The sequence below is a fragment of the Scyliorhinus torazame genome, chromosome 19 (assembly GCF_047496885.1).
Source record: "Scyliorhinus torazame isolate Kashiwa2021f chromosome 19, sScyTor2.1, whole genome shotgun sequence".
Classification (NCBI taxonomy): Eukaryota; Metazoa; Chordata; class Chondrichthyes; order Carcharhiniformes; family Scyliorhinidae; genus Scyliorhinus; species Scyliorhinus torazame.
The window spans coordinates 88,136,357-88,152,792 of record NC_092725.1 but is presented as its reverse complement, the minus strand read 5'-3'; the positions used below and the strand labels follow the sequence as shown (position 1 = coordinate 88,152,792).

The window sequence follows — 16,436 nt, the reverse complement described above, 5'->3', positions numbered from 1 at the left end:
CCATGAGGCAGCAGTGCTACCTATTAAATTCAATTAATAAAATCTGGAGTGTAAAGTTAGTCTCAGTAATGGTGACGGTGAAACCACTGTCAATTAGTTCAATAAAAGGAAAGAAACTCTGCCGGGTGACTCCAGGCTCACAGCGATATGACTGATTCTTTTTTTTTAACAAACAATTTTATTGAGGTATTTTTTGGCATTGTAAACAATTACAGATTACAGAAATATGCAAACATCAACGGAAAACCAACACTTAAACCAAACCATAATGCACATACCTGCTCCTCTCCCATAGGCATTACCCGCCTATTTTTCGCTCCGACTCTACTCTAATCTCCCCCACCCTCCTGCTGACGTTCACTGTCCCGCGAAGAAGTTGATGAATGGTTGCCGCCTTCGGGCGAACACCAGTACAGATCCCAAGGCGAACTTGATTTTTTTCCATACCCACAAAACTTGACATGTCCGAAAGCCATAGTTCGGTCTTCGGGGGTTTTGAGTCCCTCTATGCCAGCAGTATTCGCCGCCGGTCTATCAGGGAAGCAAACGCCTGAACATCGGCCTCTTTCTCGCCCTGGACTCCCGGGTGTTCCGAAACCCCGAAAATTGCCACCTCTGGACTCATCACCACCATTGTTTTCAACACCCGGGACATGACCCCCGCAAATCCCTCCCAGTACCCCCTAAGCTTAGGGCATGCCCAAAACATGTGAACGTGGTTCACTGATCCTCCCGCGCATCTAGCACACTTGCCCTCTACCCCAAAGAATTTGCTCATCCGAGGCACCGTCATGTGGGCCCGGTGAACGACCTTAAACTGAATCAGGCTGAGTCTGGCACATGTTGCGGTTGAGCTTACCCTACTCAGGGCTTGATGTGATTGATTCTTAACTGCCTGCTGAAATGTCAGAGCAAGCCTCTCAGTTCAAGGGTTATTAGGATGACAACAAATGCTGGTCTTACCAATGAGGTCCACATTCCATCAAAGAATAGAAAAAGGCTGCTGACTCCTGTCTCAGCTGGATGTAAAAGATTGCCTGGTAAATGTCTGAAGAAGTGCATGAGAGTAAGACCCGGCATTTTCACAATTTTTTATTCCGCAACAACTATCTGCTGGGCAATGAACGCTTGTCCTATCAGCTCATATCCCACAAACAAAAAAAAATCTCCGTAAACATTTGAACTGTTCATGATTACATTGCAGATTTTGGAATTGCTGTGTTCAATTTGGCTACTGCATTCCCTACATTATAACAGAGACTGTGGTTCACCGTTACCTGAGGTCATTAGTGGTGCCAATCTTCCTTTCAATTTTGAAGATCACATCCTGACCCATTTTATTTCTCACGCTCTTCAATGGCTTGTGTCTGCTTAAATATTACATTTCTCTTTTTTAAGTTATACCATGCCCCTCTGTGCCTGCCTCTCTGACTCCCGAGCCACATCTTCACTGACATGTATTTGCTGTGTGTTAAAGGAGTCAGATCACCTTGAATCTTTCCCATCATAAACATCTTTCGTCAAATAACTAATATTTCTGGCTGGATAAGTAAGAGAGCCGGCCTGGAATGGGAACACTGGGCTCGGCAGAGCTGAGCTGGGCTGGGAGGACTGGGCACAGCTGGGCTGGGAGGACTGGGCACTGCCGGGCTGAGCTGGGCTGGGAGGACTGGTCACGGCTGGGCTGGGAAGACTAGGGACGGCCGGGCTGGGAGGACTGGGCACTGCCGGGCTGAGCTGGGCTGGGAGGACTGATCACGGCCGGGCTGGGAGGACTGGGCTCGGCAAGGCTGAGCTGAGATGCGCTGGGAGGAGGACCATCTTGCTGCAGCTCCGAGCGCCAAGCAGCTGAATCGATAGTGAGAGAGCGAGCGGGGAGGTGAGTCAGGAGAGAGGAATGGCTCACAGAGAGATGGAGCTGAGCTCGAGCAGGATCGGGGCGGCCATGGAGTGACGGAGCGGGAGAGGAGCAGAAGGTACCGGGAGTCCACGGGCGGGCGGGAAGACGCAGAGAAAACCGGGGGAGAGACTGCGGGGGATGGGTTCATGGGTCTTGGCGTATGTGGACTCCCCCCCCCCCCCCCCCGCCCCCCCCCCCCCCCCGCCCCCCCCCCCCCCCGCCCCCCCCCCCGCGACCTCCCCCCCCCCGCCCCCCCCCCCGCGACCTCCCCCCCCCGCCCCCCCCCCCGCGACCTCCCCCCCCCGCCCCCCCCCGCGACCTCCCCCCCCCCGCCCCCCCCCGCGACCTCCCCCCCCCCGCCCCCCCCCGCTGCGACCCCCCCCCGCTGCGACCCCCCCCCCGCTGCGACCCCCCCCCCCCTGCGACCCCCCCCCGCGACCTCCCCCCCCCCCCCCCCCCCGCGACCTCCCCCCCCCCCCCCCCCCCGACCTCCCCCCCCCCCCCCCCGACCCCCCCCCCCCCCCCCCCCGCGACCTTCCCCCCCCCCCCCGCGACCTCCCCCCCCCCGGCGACCCCCCCCCCCCGGCGACCTCCCCCCCCCCCCCCCCCACCCCCCCCCCCCCCCGGCGACCTCCCCCCCCCCCCCCCCCCCCACCCCCCCCCCCCCCCCCCGGCGACCTCCCCCCCCCCCCCCCCCACCCCCCCCCCCCCCCGGCGACCTCCCCCCCCCCCCACCCCCCCCCCCCCCGGCGACCTCCCCCCCCCCCCCCCACCCCCCCCCCCCCCCGGCGACCTCCCCCCCCCCCCCCCCCACCCCCCCCCCCCCCCCCCCCCACCCCCCACCTCCCCCCCCCCCCCCCCCCCACCCCCCCCCCCCCCCCCCCCCCCCCCCCACCTCCCCCCCCCCCCCCACCTCCCCCCCCCCCCCCCCCACCCCCCCCCCCCCCCCCCCCCCCCCCACCCCCCACCTCCCCCCCCCCCCCCCCACCCCCCCCCCCCACCTCCCCCCCCCCCCCGGCGACCTCCCCCCCCCCCCCCCCCCCCCCCCCCCCACCCCCCCCCCCCCACCCCCCCCCCCCCCCCGGCGACCTCCCCCCCCCCCCCCCCCCCCCCCGGCGACCTCTCCCTCCCCCCCCCCCCCCCCCGGCGACCTCTCCCTCCCCCCCCCCCCCCCCGGCGACCTCTCCCTCCCCCCCCCCCCCCCGGCGACCTCTCCCTCCCCCCCCCCCCCCCCCGGCGACCTCTCCCTCCCCCCCCCCCCCCCGGCGACCTCTCCCCCCCCCCCCCCCCGGCGACCTCTCTTCCCCCCCCCCCCGGCGACCTCTCCCCCCCCCCCCCCCCCGGCGACCTCTCCCTCCCCCCCCCCCCCCCCGGCGACCTCTCCCCCCCCCCCCCCCCGGCGACCTCTCTTCCCCCCCCCCCCGGCGACCTCTCTTCCCCCCCCCCCCCGGCGACCTCTCTTCCCCCCCCCCCCCGGCGACCTCTCCCCCCCCCCCCCCCGGCGACCTCTCCCCCCCCCCCCCCCCCCCCCCGGCGACCCCCCCCCCCCCCCCGGCGACCCCCCCCCCCCCCCCCCCGGCGACCCCCCCCCCCCCCCCCCCCCGGCGACCTCCCCCCCCCCCCCCCCCCCGCGACCTCCCCCCCCCGCGACCTCCCCCCCCCCCCGCGACCTCCCCCCCCCCCCCCCCCCGCGACCTCCCCCCCCCCCCCCCCCCCCGCGACCTCCCCCCCCCCCCCCGCGACCTCCCCCCCCCCCCCCCCGCGACCTCCCCCCCCCCCCGCGACCTCCCCCCCCCCCCCCGCGACCTCCCCCCCCCCCCCGCGACCTCCCCCCCCCCCCCCCCGACCTCCCCCCCCCCCCCCCCCCGACCTCCCCCCCCCCCCCCGACCTCCCCCCCCCCCCCCCCGACCTCCCCCCCCCCCCCCCCCCCGACCTCCCCCCCCCCCCCCCCGCGACCTCCCCCCCCCCCCCCCCCGCGACCTCCCCCCCCCGCGACCTCCCCCCCCCCCCCGCGACCTCCCCCCCCCCCCCCGACCTCCCCCCCCCCCCCCCCCGACCTCCCCCCCCCCCCCCGCGACCTCCCCCCCCCCCCCCCCCGCGACCTCCCCCCCCCGCGACCTCCCCCCCCCCCCCCGCGACCTCCCCCCCCCCCCCCCCCGACCTCCCCCCCCCCCCCGACCTCCCCCCCCCCCCCCGACCTCCCCCCCCCCCCCCGACCTCCCCCCCCCCCCCCGACCTCCCCCCCCCCCCGCGACCTCCCCCCCCCCCCGCGACCTCCCCCCCCCCCCCCGCGACCTCCCCCCCCCCCCGCGACCTCCCCCCCCCCCCCGCGACCTCCCCCCCCCCCCCCCGCGACCTCCCCCCCCCCCCCGCGACCTCCCCCCCCCCCCCGCGACCTCCCCCCCCCCCCCGCGACCTCCCCCCCCCCCCCCCCGCGACCTCCCCCCCCCCCCCCCCCCGCGACCTCCCCCCCCCCCCCCCCCGCGACCTCCCCCCCCCCCACCCCCCGCGACCTCCCCCCCCCCCCCCCCCCCGCGACCTCCCCCCCCCCCCCCCCCCGCGACCTCCCCCCCCCCCCCCCCGCGACCTCCCCCCCCCCCCCCCCCCGCGACCTCCCCCCCCCCCCCCCCCGCGACCTCCCCCCCCCCCCCCGCGACCTCCCCCCCCCCCCGCGACCTCCCCCCCCCCCCCCGCGACCTCCCCCCCCCCCCCGCGACTTCCCCCCCCCCCCCCCCCCGCGACCTCCCCCCCCCCCCCCGCGACCTCCCCCCCCCCCCCGCGACCTCCCCCCCCCCCCGCGACCTCCCCCCCCCCCCGCGACCTCCCCCCCCCCCCGCGACCTCCCCCCCCCCCCCCCCCCGCGACCTCCCCCCCCCCCCCGCGACCTCCCCCCCCCCCCCGCGACCTCCCCCCCCCCCCGCGACCTCCCCCCCCCCCCCCCCCCCACCTCCTCCCCCCCCCCCCACCTCCTCCCCCCCCCCCCCCCACCTCCTCCCCCCCCCCACCTCCTCCCCACCTCCTCCCCCCCCCCCCCCCCCACCTCCTCCCCACCTCCTCCCCCCACCTCCTCCCCCCCCCCCCCCCCACCTCCTCCCCCCCCCCCCCCCCCCCACCTCCTCCCCCCCCCCCCCCCCCACCTCCTCCCCCCCCCCCCCACCTCCTCCCCCCCCCCCCCCCCCCCACCTCCTCCCCCCCACCCCCCCCCCACCTCCTCCCCCCACCCCCCCCCCCACCTCCTCCCCCACCCCACCTCCTCCCCCCCCCCCCCCCCCACCTCCTCCCCCCCCCCCCCCCCCCCCACCTCCTCCCCCCCCCCCCCCCCCCCCACCTCCTCCCCCCCCCCCCCCCCACCTCCTCCCCCCCCCCCCCCCCCCCCACCTCCTCCCCCCCCCCCCCCCCACCTCCTCCCTCCCCCCCCCCCCCCCCCACCTCCTCCCCCCCCCCCCCCCACCTCCTCCCCCCCCCCCCCCACCTCCTCCCCCCCCCCCCCCCACCTCCTCCCCCCCCCCCCCCCCCCCCACCTCCCTCCCCCCCCCCCCCCCCCCACCTCCTCCCTCCCCCCCCCCCCCCCCCACCTCCTCCCCCCCCCCCCCCACCTCCTCCCTCCCCCCCCCCCCCCACCTCCTCCCCCCCCCCCCCCCCCCCACCTCCTCCCCCCCCCCCCCCCCCCCACCTCCTCCCCCCCCCCCCCCCCACCTCCTCCCCCCACCTCCCCCCCCCCTCCCCCCCCCACCTCCCCTCCCCTCCCCCCCCCCCCCACCTCCCCTCCCCTCCCCCCCCCCCCCCACCTCCCCTCCCCTCCCCCCCCCCCCCACCTCCCCTCCCCTCCCCCCCCCCCCACCTCCCCTCCCCTCCCCCCCCCCCCCCCTCCCCCCCCCTCCCCCCCCCCCCCCCCCACCTCCCCCTCCCCTCCCCCCCCCCCACCTCCCCTCCCCTCCCCCCCCCCACCTCCCCTCCCCTCCCCCCCCCCCACCTCCCTCTCCCCCCCCGCGACCTCCCTCCCCCCCCCGCGACCCTCCCTCCCCCCCCCGCACATAGAACATAGAAAATACAGCACAGAACAGGCCCTTCGGGCCACGATGTTGTGCCGAACCTTTGTCCTAGATTAATGATAGATTATCATTGAATTTACAGTGCAGAAGGAGGCCATTCGGCCCTTTGAGTCTGCACCAGCTCTTGGAAAGAGCACCCTACCCAAACTCAACACCTCCACCCAACACCAAGGGCAATTTGGACATTAAGGGCAATTTATCATTGGCCAATTCACCTAACCCGCACATCTTTGGACTGTGGGAGGAAACCGGAGCACCCGGAGGAAACCCACGCAGACACGGGGAGGACGTGCAGACTCCGCACAGACAATGACCCAAGCCGGAATCGAACCTGGGACCATGGATCTGTGAAGCAATTGTGCTATCCACAATGCTACCGTGCTGCCCTTAAGAACAAATAAATCTACACTATATCATTTTCCCGTAATCCATGTACCTATCCAACAGCTGCTTGAAGGTCCCTAATGTTTCCGACTCAACTACTTCCACAGGCAGGTGCATTCCATGCCCCCACTACTCTCTGGGTAAAGAACCTGCCTCTGGTATCCCTCCTATATCTTCCACCTTTCACCTTAAATGTATGTCCCCTTGTAATGGTGTGTTCCACCTGGGGAAAAAGTCTCTGACTGTCTACTCTATCTATTCCCCTGATCATCTTATAAACCTCTATCAAGTCGCCCCTCATCCTTCTCCGCTCTAATGAGAAAAGGCCTAGCACCCTCAACCTTTCCTCGTAAGACCTACTCTCCATTCCAGGCAACATCCTGGTAAATCTTCTTTGCACCTTTTCCAGAGCTTCCACATCCTTCCTAAAATGAGGCGACCAGAACTGTACACAGTACTCCAAATGTGGCCTTACCAAAGTTTTGTACAGCTGCATCATCACCTCACGGCTCTTAAATTCAATCCCTCTGTTAATGAACGCGAGCACACCATAGGCCTTCTTCACAGCTCTATCCACTTGAGTGGCAACTTTCAAAGATGTATGAACATAGACCCCAAGGTCTCTCTGCTCCTCCACAATGCCAAGAACTCTACCGTTAACCCTGTATTCCGCATTCATATTTGTCCTTCCAAAATGGACAACCTCACACTTTTCAGGGTTAAACTCCATCTGCCACTTCTCAACCCAGCTCTGCATCCTATCTATGTCTCTTTGCAGCCGACAACAGCCCTCCTTACTATCCACAACTCCACCAATCTTCATATTGTCTGCAGATTTACTGACCCACCCTTCAACTCCCTCATCCAAGTCATTAATGAAAATCACAAACAGCAGAGGATCCAGAACTGATCCCTGCGGTACACCACTGGTAACGGGGATCCAGGCTGAATATTTGCCATCCACCACCACTCTCTGACTTCTATCGGTTAGCCGGTTCGTTATCCAACTGGCCAAATTTCCCACTATCCCATGCCTCCTTACTTTGTGCAGAAGCCCACCATGGGGAACTTTATCAAATGCCTTACTAAAATCCATGTACACTACATCATCCACTGCTTTACCTTCATCCACATGCTTGGTCACCTCCTCAAAGAATTCAATAAGATTTGTAAGGCAAGACCTACCCCTCACAAATCCGTGCTGACTATCCCGAATCAAGCAGTGTCTTTCCAGATGCTCAGAAATCCTATCCTTCAGTACCCTTTCCATTACTTTGCCTACCACCGAAGTAAGACTAACTGGCCTGTAATTCCCAGGGTTATCCCTAGTTCCTTTTTTGAATAGGGGCACGACATTCGCCACTCTCCAATCCCCTTGTACCACCCCTGTTGACAGTGAGGACGAAAAGATAATTGCCAACGGCTCTGCAATTTCATCTCTTGCTTCCCATAGAATCCTTGGATATATCCCGTCAGGCCCGGGGGACTTGTCTATCCTCAAGTTTTTCAAAATGCCCAACACATCTTCCTTCCTAACAAGTATTTCCTCGAGCTTACCAATCTGTTTCACACTGTCCTCTCCAACAATATCGCCCCTCTCATTTGTAAATACAGAAGAAAAGTACTCATTCAAGACCTCTCCTATCTCTTCAGACTCAATACACAATCTCCTGCTACTATCCTTGATCGGACCTACCCTCGCTCTAGTCATTCTCATATTTCTCACATATGTGTAAAAGGCCTTGGGGTTTTCCTTGATCCTACCCGCCAAAGATTGTTCATGCCCTCTCTTAGCTCTCCTAATCCCTTTCTTCAGTTCCCTCCTGGCTATCTTGTATCCCTCCAATGCCCTGTCTGAACCTTGTTTCTTCAGCCTTACATAAGTCACCTTTTTTCTCTTAACAAGACATTCAACCTCTCTTGTCAACCATGGTTCCCTCACTCGACCATCTCTTCCCTGCCTGACAGGGACATACATATCAAGGACACGTAGCACCTGTTCCTTGAACAAGTTCCACATTTCACTTGTGTCCTTCCCTGCCAGCCTATGTTCCCAACTTATGCACTTCATTCTTGTCTGACAACATCGTATTTACCCTTCCCCCAATTGTAAACCTTGCCCTGTTGCACGTACCTATCCCTCTCCATTACTAAAGTGAAAGTCACAGAATTGTGGTCACTATCTCCAAAATGCTCCCCCACTAACAAATCTATCACTTGCCCTGGCTCATTACCCAGTACTAAATCCAATATTGCCCCTCCTCTGGTCGGACAATCTACATACTGTGTTAGAAAAGCTTCCTGGACACACTGCACAAACACCACCCCATCCAAACTATTTGATCTCAAGAGTTTCCACTCAATATTTGGGAAGTTAAAGTCGCCCATGACTACTACCCTATGACTTCTGCACCTTTCCAAAATCTGTTTCCCAATCTGTTCCTCCACATCTCTGCTACTATTGGGGGGCCTATAGAAAACTCCTAACAAGGTGACTGCTCCTTTCCTATTTCTGACTTCAACCCATACTACCTCAATAGGGTGATACTCCTCGAACTGCCTTTCTGCAGCTGTTATACTATCTCTAATTAATAATGCCACCCCCCCCACACCTCTTTACCACCCTCCCTAATCTTATTGAAACATCTATAACCAGGGACCTCCAACAACCATTTCTGCCCCTCTTCTATCCAAGTTTCCGTGATGGCCACCACATCGTAGTCCCAAGTACCGATCCATGCCTTAAGTTCACCCACCTTATTCCTGATGCTTCTTGCGTTGAAGTATACACACTTCAACCCATCTCCGTGCCTGCAAATACTCTCCTTTGTCAGTGTTCCCTTCCCCACTGCCTCATTACATGCTTTGGCGTCCTGAATATCGGCTACCTTAGTTGCTGGACTACAAATCCGGTTCCCATTCCCCTGCCAAATTAGTTTAAACCCTCCCGAAGAGTACTAGCAAACCTCCCTCCCAGGATATTGGTGCCCCTCTGGTTCAGATGCAACCCGTCCTGCTTGTACAGGTCCCACCTTCCCCAGAATGCGCTCCAATTATCCAAATACCTGAAGCCCTCCCTCCTACACCATTCCTGCAGCCACGTGTTCAACTGCACTCCCTATTCCTAGCCTCGCTATCACGTGGCACCGGCAACAAACCAGAGATGACAACTCTGTCTGTCCTGGCTTTCAACTTCCAGCCTAACTCCCTAAACTTGTTTATTACCTCCACACCCCTTTTCCTACCTATGTCGTTGGTACCAATGTGCACCACGACTTCTGGCTGCTCACCCTCCCCCTTAAGGATCCTGAAGACACGATCCGAGACATCCCTGGCCCTGGCACCCGGGAGGCAACATACCTTCCGGGAGTCTCGCTCGCGACCACAGAATCTCCTATCTATTCCCCTAACCATTGAATCTCCTACAATTATTGCTTTTCTATTCTCCCCCCTTCCCTTCTGAGCCCCAGAGCCAGACTCAGTGCCAGAGACCTGGCCGCGAGGGCCTTCCCCCGGTAGGTCATCCCCCCAACAGCATCCAAAACGGTATACTTGTTTTGAAGGGGAACGGCCACGAGGGATCCCTGCACTGTCTGCCTGTTTGTTTTTTTCCCCCTGACTGTAACCCAGCTATTCTTGTCCTGTACCTTGGGTGTGGTTACCTCCCTGTAACTCTTCTCAATCACCCCCTCTGCCTCCCGGATGATCCGAAGTTCATCCAGCTTTCAGCTCCAGTTCCCTAACACGGTCTTTGAGGAGCTGAAGTTGGGTGCACTTCCCGCAGGGATAGTCAGTGGGGACACCGGTGGTATCCCTCACCACCCACATCCTACAGAAGGAGCATGTAACTGGCCTAGCCTCCATCCCCTCTTACCTGACAGAATATAGCTGCTGTGTGGACTAACTAGATCTCCGCCCTCCGACTCTGCTCCCAGTCAGCTACACTTCCTGTAAACTCCTGGCTCTCTTCGCACTCTTTGCGGAAATGTCGGAAACAAAATGAAAGGAGCATCTTACTCCCTCCTCACCTAACTCCCTCGGTCACCAAACTCTTACTATAGCACTCAAAAAGCAATGATCTCTTCGTCCTCACTGTCAACACCCCCAGCCTGACTCTCTCCGCCCCCCCCCCCCCCCAGCCCGACTGTCTTCCCCCCCCCCCCCCAGCCCGACTGTCTTCCCCCCCCCCCAGCCCGACTGTCTTCCCCCCCCCCCCAGCCCGACTGTCTTCCCCCCCCCCCCAGCCCGACTGTCTTCCCCCCCCCCCCAGCCCGACTGTCTCCCCCCCCCCCCAGGCCCGACTGTCTCACCCCCCCCCCAGCCCGACTGTCTCACCCCCCCCCCCCAGCCCGACTGTCTCCCCCCCCCCAGCCCGACTGTCTCCCCCCCCCAGCCGACTGTCTCCCCCCCCCCCAGCCGACTATCTCCCCCCCCCCAACCCGACTGTCTACCCCCCCAGCCCGACTGTCTCCCCCCCCCAGCCCGACTGTCTCCCCCCCCCAGCCCGACTGTCTCCCCCCCCCAGCCCGACTGTCTCCCCCCCCCAGCCCGACTGTCTCCCCCCCCCAGCCCGACTGTCTCCCCCCCCCCAGCCCGACTGTCTCCCCCCCCCAGCCCGACTGTCTCCCCCCCCAGCCCGACTGTCTCCCCCCAGCCTGACTGTCTCCCCCCCAGCCTGACTGTCTCCCCCCCCCCCCAGCCCGACTGTCTCCCCCCCCCCAGCCCGACTGTCTCCCCCCCCCAGCCCGACTGTCTCCCCCCCCAGCCCGACTGTCTCCCCCCCCAGCCCGGACTGTCTCCCCCCCCAGCCCGACTGTCTCCCCCCCCAGCCCGACTGTCTCCCCCCCCAGCCCGACTGTCTCCCCCCCCAGCCCGACTGTCTCCCCCCCCCAGCCCGACTGTCTCCCCCCCCCCAGCCCGACTGTCTCCCCCCTGCCCCCCCAGCCCGACTGTCTCCCCCCTGCCCCCCCAGCCCGACTGTCTCCCCCCCCAGCCCGACTGTCTCCCCCCCCAGCCCGACTGTCTCCCCCCCCAGCCCGACTGTCTCCCCCCCCCCAGCCCGACTGTCTCCCCCCCCCCAGCCCGACTGTCTCCCCCCCCCAGCCCGACTGTCTCCCCCCCCAGCCCGACTGTCTCCCCCCCCAGCCCCGACTGTCTCCCCCCCCAGCCCGACTGTCTCCCCCCCCAGCCCGACTGTCTCCCCCCCCAGCCCGACTGTCTCCCCCCCCCAGCCCGACTGTCTCCCCCCCCAGCCCGACTGTCTCCCCCCCCCAGCCCGACTGTCTCCCCCCCCAGCCCGACTGTCTCCCCCCCAGCCCGACTGTCTCCCCCCCAGCCCGACTGTCTCCCCCCCAGCCCGACTGTCTCCCCCCCCAGCCCGACTGTCTCCCCCCCCAGCCCGACTGTCTCCCCCCCCCAGCCCGACTGTCTCTCCCCCCCAGCCCGACTGTCTCTCCCCCCCAGCCCGACTGTCTCCCCCCCAGCCCGACTGTCTCCCCCCCCAGCCCGACTGTCTCCCCCCCAGCCCGACTGTCTCCCCCCCAGCCCGACTGTCTCCCCCCCAGCCCGACTGTCTCCCCCCCAGCCCGACTGTCTCCCCCCCAGCCCGACTGTCTCCCCCCCAGCCCGACTGTCTCCCCCCCAGCCCGACTGTCTCCCCCCCAGCCCGACTGTCTCCCCCCCAGCCCGACTGTCTCCCCCCCAGCCCCGACTGTCTCCCCCCCAGCCCGACTGTCTCCCCCCCAGCCCGACTGTCTCCCCCCCCCCAGCCCGACTGTCTCCCCCCCAGCCCGACTGTCTCCCCCCCCCAGCCCGACTGTCTCCCCCCCAGCCCGACTGTCTCCCCCCCCAGCCCGACTGTCTCCCCCCCAGCCCGACTGTCTCCCCCCCCAGCCCGACTGTCTCCCCCCCCAGCCCGACTGTCTCCCCCCCCCAGCCCGACTGTCTCCCCCCCCAGCCCGACTGTCTCCCCCCCAGCCCGACTGTCTCCCCCCCCAGCCCGACTGTCTCCCCCCCCCAGCCCGACTGTCTCCCCCCCCAGCCCGACTGTCTCCCCCCCCAGCCCGACTGTCTCCCCCCCCAGCCCGACTGTCTCCCCCCCAGCCCGACTGTCTCCCCCCCCCAGCCCGACTGTCTCCCCCCCCAGCCCGACTGTCTCCCCCCCCCCCAGCCCGACTGTCTCCCCCCCCCCCCAGCCCGACTGTCTCCCCCCCCCCCCAGCCCGACTGTCTCCCCCCCCCCAGCCCGACTGTCTCCCCCCCCCCAGCCCGACTGTCTCCCCCCCCCCAGCCCGACTGTCTCCCCCCCCCAGCCCGACTGTCTCCCCCCCCCAGCCCGACTGTCTCCCCCCCCCCCCAGCCCGACTGTCTCCCCCCCCCCCCCAGCCCGACTGTCTCCCCCCCCAGCCCGACTGTCTCCCCCCCCGCTCCCCCAGCCCGACTGTCCTCCCCCCCCAGCCCGACTGTCTCCCCCCCCCAGCCCGACTGTCTCCCCCCCCAGCCCGACTGTCTCCCCCCCCAGCCCGACTGTCTCCCCCCCCCAGCCCGACTGTCTCCCCCCCCAGCCCGACTGTCTCCCCCCCCAGCCCGACTGTCTCCCCCCCCAGCCCGACTGTCTCCCCCCCCAGCCCGACTGTCTCCCCCCCCAGCCCGACTGTCTCCCCCCCCAGCCCGACTGTCTCCCCCCCCAGCCCGACTGTCTCCCCCCCCAGCCCGACTGTCTCCCCCCCCAGCCCGACTGTCTCCCCCCCAGCCCGACTGTCTCCCCCCCCAGCCCGACTGTCTCCCCCCCCAGCCCGACTGTCTCCCCCCCCAGCCCGACTGTCTCCCCCCCCAGCCCGACTGTCTCCCCCCCCCAGCCCGACTGTCTCCCCCCCCAGCCCGACTGTCTCCCCCCCCCAGCCCGACTGTCTCCCCCCCCAGCCCGACTGTCTCCCCCCCCAGCCCGACTGTCTCCCCCCCCAGCCCGACTGTCTCCCCCCCCAGCCCGACTGTCTCCCCCCCCAGCCCGACTGTCTCCCCCCCCAGCCCGACTGTCTCCCCCCCCAGCCCGACTGTCTCCCCCCCCAGCCCGACTGTCTCCCCCCCCAGCCCGACTGTCTCCCCCCCCAGCCCGACTGTCTCCCCCCCCAGCCCGACTGTCTCCCCCCCCAGCCCGACTGTCTCCCCCCCCAGCCCGACTGTCTCCCCCCCCAGCCCGACTGTCTCCCCCCCCAGCCCGACTGTCTCCCCCCCCAGCCCGACTGTCTCCCCCCCCAGCCCGACTGTCTCCCCCCCCAGCCCCGACTGTCTCCCCCCGCCCAGCCCGACTGTCTCCCCCCCCAGCCCGACTGTCTCCCCCCCCAGCCCGACTGTCTCCCCCCCCAGCCCGACTGTCTCCCCCCCCAGCCCGACTGTCTCCCCCCCCAGCCCGACTGTCTCCCCCCCCAGCCCGACTGTCTCCCCCCCCAGCCCGACTGTCTCCCCCCCCAGCCCGACTGTCTCCCCCCCCAGCCCGACTGTCTCCCCCCCCAGCCCGACTGTCTCCCCCCCCAGCCCGACTGTCTCCCCCCCCAGCCCGACTGTCTCCCCCCCCAGCCCGACTGTCTCCCCCCCCAGCCCGACTGTCTCCCCCCCCAGCCCGACTGTCTCCCCCCCCAGCCCGACTGTCTCCCCCCCCAGCCCGACTGTCTCCCCCCCCAGCCCGACTGTCTCCCCCCCCAGCCCGACTGTCTCCCCCCCCAGCCCGACTGTCTCCCCCCCCAGCCCGACTGTCTCCTCCCGCTCCCCCCAGCCCGACTGTCTCCCCCCCCAGCCCGACTGTCTCCCCCCCCCAGCCCGACTGTCTCCCCCCCCCAGCCCGACTGTCTCCCCCCCCAGCCCGACTGTCTCCCCCCCCAGCCCGACTGTCTCCCCCCCCCAGCCCGACTGTCTCCCCCCCCCAGCCCGACTTGTCTCCCCCCCCCAGCCCGACTGTCTCCCCCCCCCAGCCCGACTGTCTCCCCCCCCCAGCCCGACTGTCTCCCCCCCCCAGCCCGACTGTCTCCCCCCCCCAGCCCGACTGTCTCCCCCCCCCAGCCCGACTGTCTCCCCCCCCAGCCCGACTGTCTCCCCCCCCAGCCCGACTGTCTCCCCCCCCCAGCCCGACTGTCTCCCCCCCCAGCCCGACTGTCTCCCCCCCCCAGCCCGACTGTCTCCCCCCCCCCAGCCCGACTGTCTCCCCCCCCAGCCCGACTGTCTCCACCCCCCCAGCCCGACTGTCTCCACCCCCCCAGCCCGACTGTCTCCACCCCCCCAGCCCGACTGTCTCCACCCCCCCAGCCCGACTGTCTCCACCCCCCCAGCCCGACTGTCTCCACCCCCCCCCAGCCCGACTGTCTCCACCCCCCCAGCCCGACTGTCTCCACCCCCCCAGCCCGACTGTCTCCACCCCCCCAGCCCGACTGTCTCCACCCCCCAGCCCGACTGTCTCCACCCCCCCAGCCCGACTGTCTCCACCCCCCCAGCCCGACTGTCTCCACCCCCCCAGCCCGACTGTCTCCACCCCCCCAGCCCGACTGTCTCCACCCCCCCAGCCCGACTGTCTCCACCCCCCCAGCCCGACTGTCTCCACCCCCCCAGCCCGACTGTCTCCACCCCCCCAGCCCGACTGTCTCCACCCCCCCAGCCCGACTGTCTCCACCCCCCCAGCCCGACTGTCTCCACCCCCCCAGCCCGACTGTCTCCACCCCCCCAGCCCGACTGTCTCCACCCCCCCAGCCCGACTGTCTCCACCCCCCCAGCCCGACTGTCTCCACCCCCCCAGCCCGACTGTCTCCACCCCCCCAGCCCGACTGTCTCCACCCCCAGCCCGGTCTCCCCCCCAGCCCGACTGTCTCCACCCCCCCCAGCCCGACTGTCTCCACCCCCCCCAGCCCGACTGTCTCCACCCCCCCAGCCCGACTGTCTCCACCCCCCCAGCCCGACTGTCTCCACCCCCCCCAGCCCGACTGTCTCCACCCCCCCAGCCCGACTGTCTCCACCCCCCCAGCCCGACTGTCTCCACCCCCCCAGCCCGACTGTCTCCACCCCCCAGCCCGACTGTCTCCACCCCCCCAGCCCGACTGTCTCCACCCCCCCAGCCCGACTGTCTCCACCCCCCCAGCCCGACTGTCTCCACCCCCCCAGCCCGACTGTCTCCACCCCCCCAGCCCGACTGTCTCCACCCCCCCAGCCCGACTGTCTCCACCCCCCCCAGCCCGACTGTCTCCACCCCCCCAGCCCGACTGTCTCCACCCCCCCAGCCCGACTGTCTCCACCCCCCAGCCCGACTGTCTCCACCCCCCCAGCCCGACTGTCTCCACCCCCCCAGCCCGACTGTCTCCACCCCCCCAGCCCGACTGTCTCCACCCCCCCCAGCCCGACTGTCTCCACCCCCCCAGCCCGACTGTCTCCACCCCCCCAGCCCGACTGTCTCCACCCCCCCAGCCCGACTGTCTCCACCCCCCAGCCCGACTGTCTCCACCCCCCCAGCCCGACTGTCTCCACCCCCCCAGCCCGACTGTCTCCACCCCCCCAGCCCGACTGTCTCCACCCCCCCAGCCCGACTGTCTCCACCCCCCCAGCCCGACTGTCTCCACCCCCCCAGCCCGACTGTCTCCACCCCCCCAGCCCGACTGTCTCCACCCCCCCAGCCCGACTGTCTCCACCCCCCAGCCCGACTGTCTCCACCCCCCCAGCCGACTGTCTCCACCCCCCCAGCCCGACTGTCTCCACCCCCCCCAGCCCGACTGTCTGCACCCCCCCAGCCCGACTGTCTGCCACCCCCCCAGCCCGACTGTCTCCACCCCCCCAGCCCGACTGTCTGCCACCCCCCCAGCCCGACTGTCTGCACCCCCCCAGCCCGACTGTCTCGCACCCCCCCAGCCCGACTGTCTGCACCCCCCCAGCCCGACTGGTCTGCCAGCCGACTGTCTCACCCCCCCAGCCCGACTGTCTGCACCCCCCCAGCCCGACTGTCTGCACCCCCCCAGCCCGACTGTCTGCACCCCCCAGCCCGACTGTCTGCACCCCCCCAGCCCGACTGTCTGCACCCCCCCAGCCCGACTGTCTGCACCCCCCCCAGCCCGACTGTCTGCACCCCC

The 16,436-nt window shown here is 68.1% G+C and overlaps 1 protein-coding gene across 3 annotated transcripts in view; it reads left to right on the top strand.

The window, feature by feature from the left end:
- The first annotated feature begins 1,816 nt into the window (after window positions 1-1,816).
- Window positions 1,817-16,436, top strand: part of osbpl8 (oxysterol binding protein-like 8) — a 386,181-nt gene continuing 371,561 nt past the window's right edge. For 2 of the 3 annotated variants that reach the window (XM_072484706.1, XM_072484705.1), the window contains exon 1: window positions 1,817-1,976. The gene's annotated coding sequence lies outside the window, so the exon portion shown is untranslated. The remainder of the gene's footprint in view (window positions 1,977-16,436) is intronic. The other variant, XM_072484707.1, reaches the window with a different exon arrangement.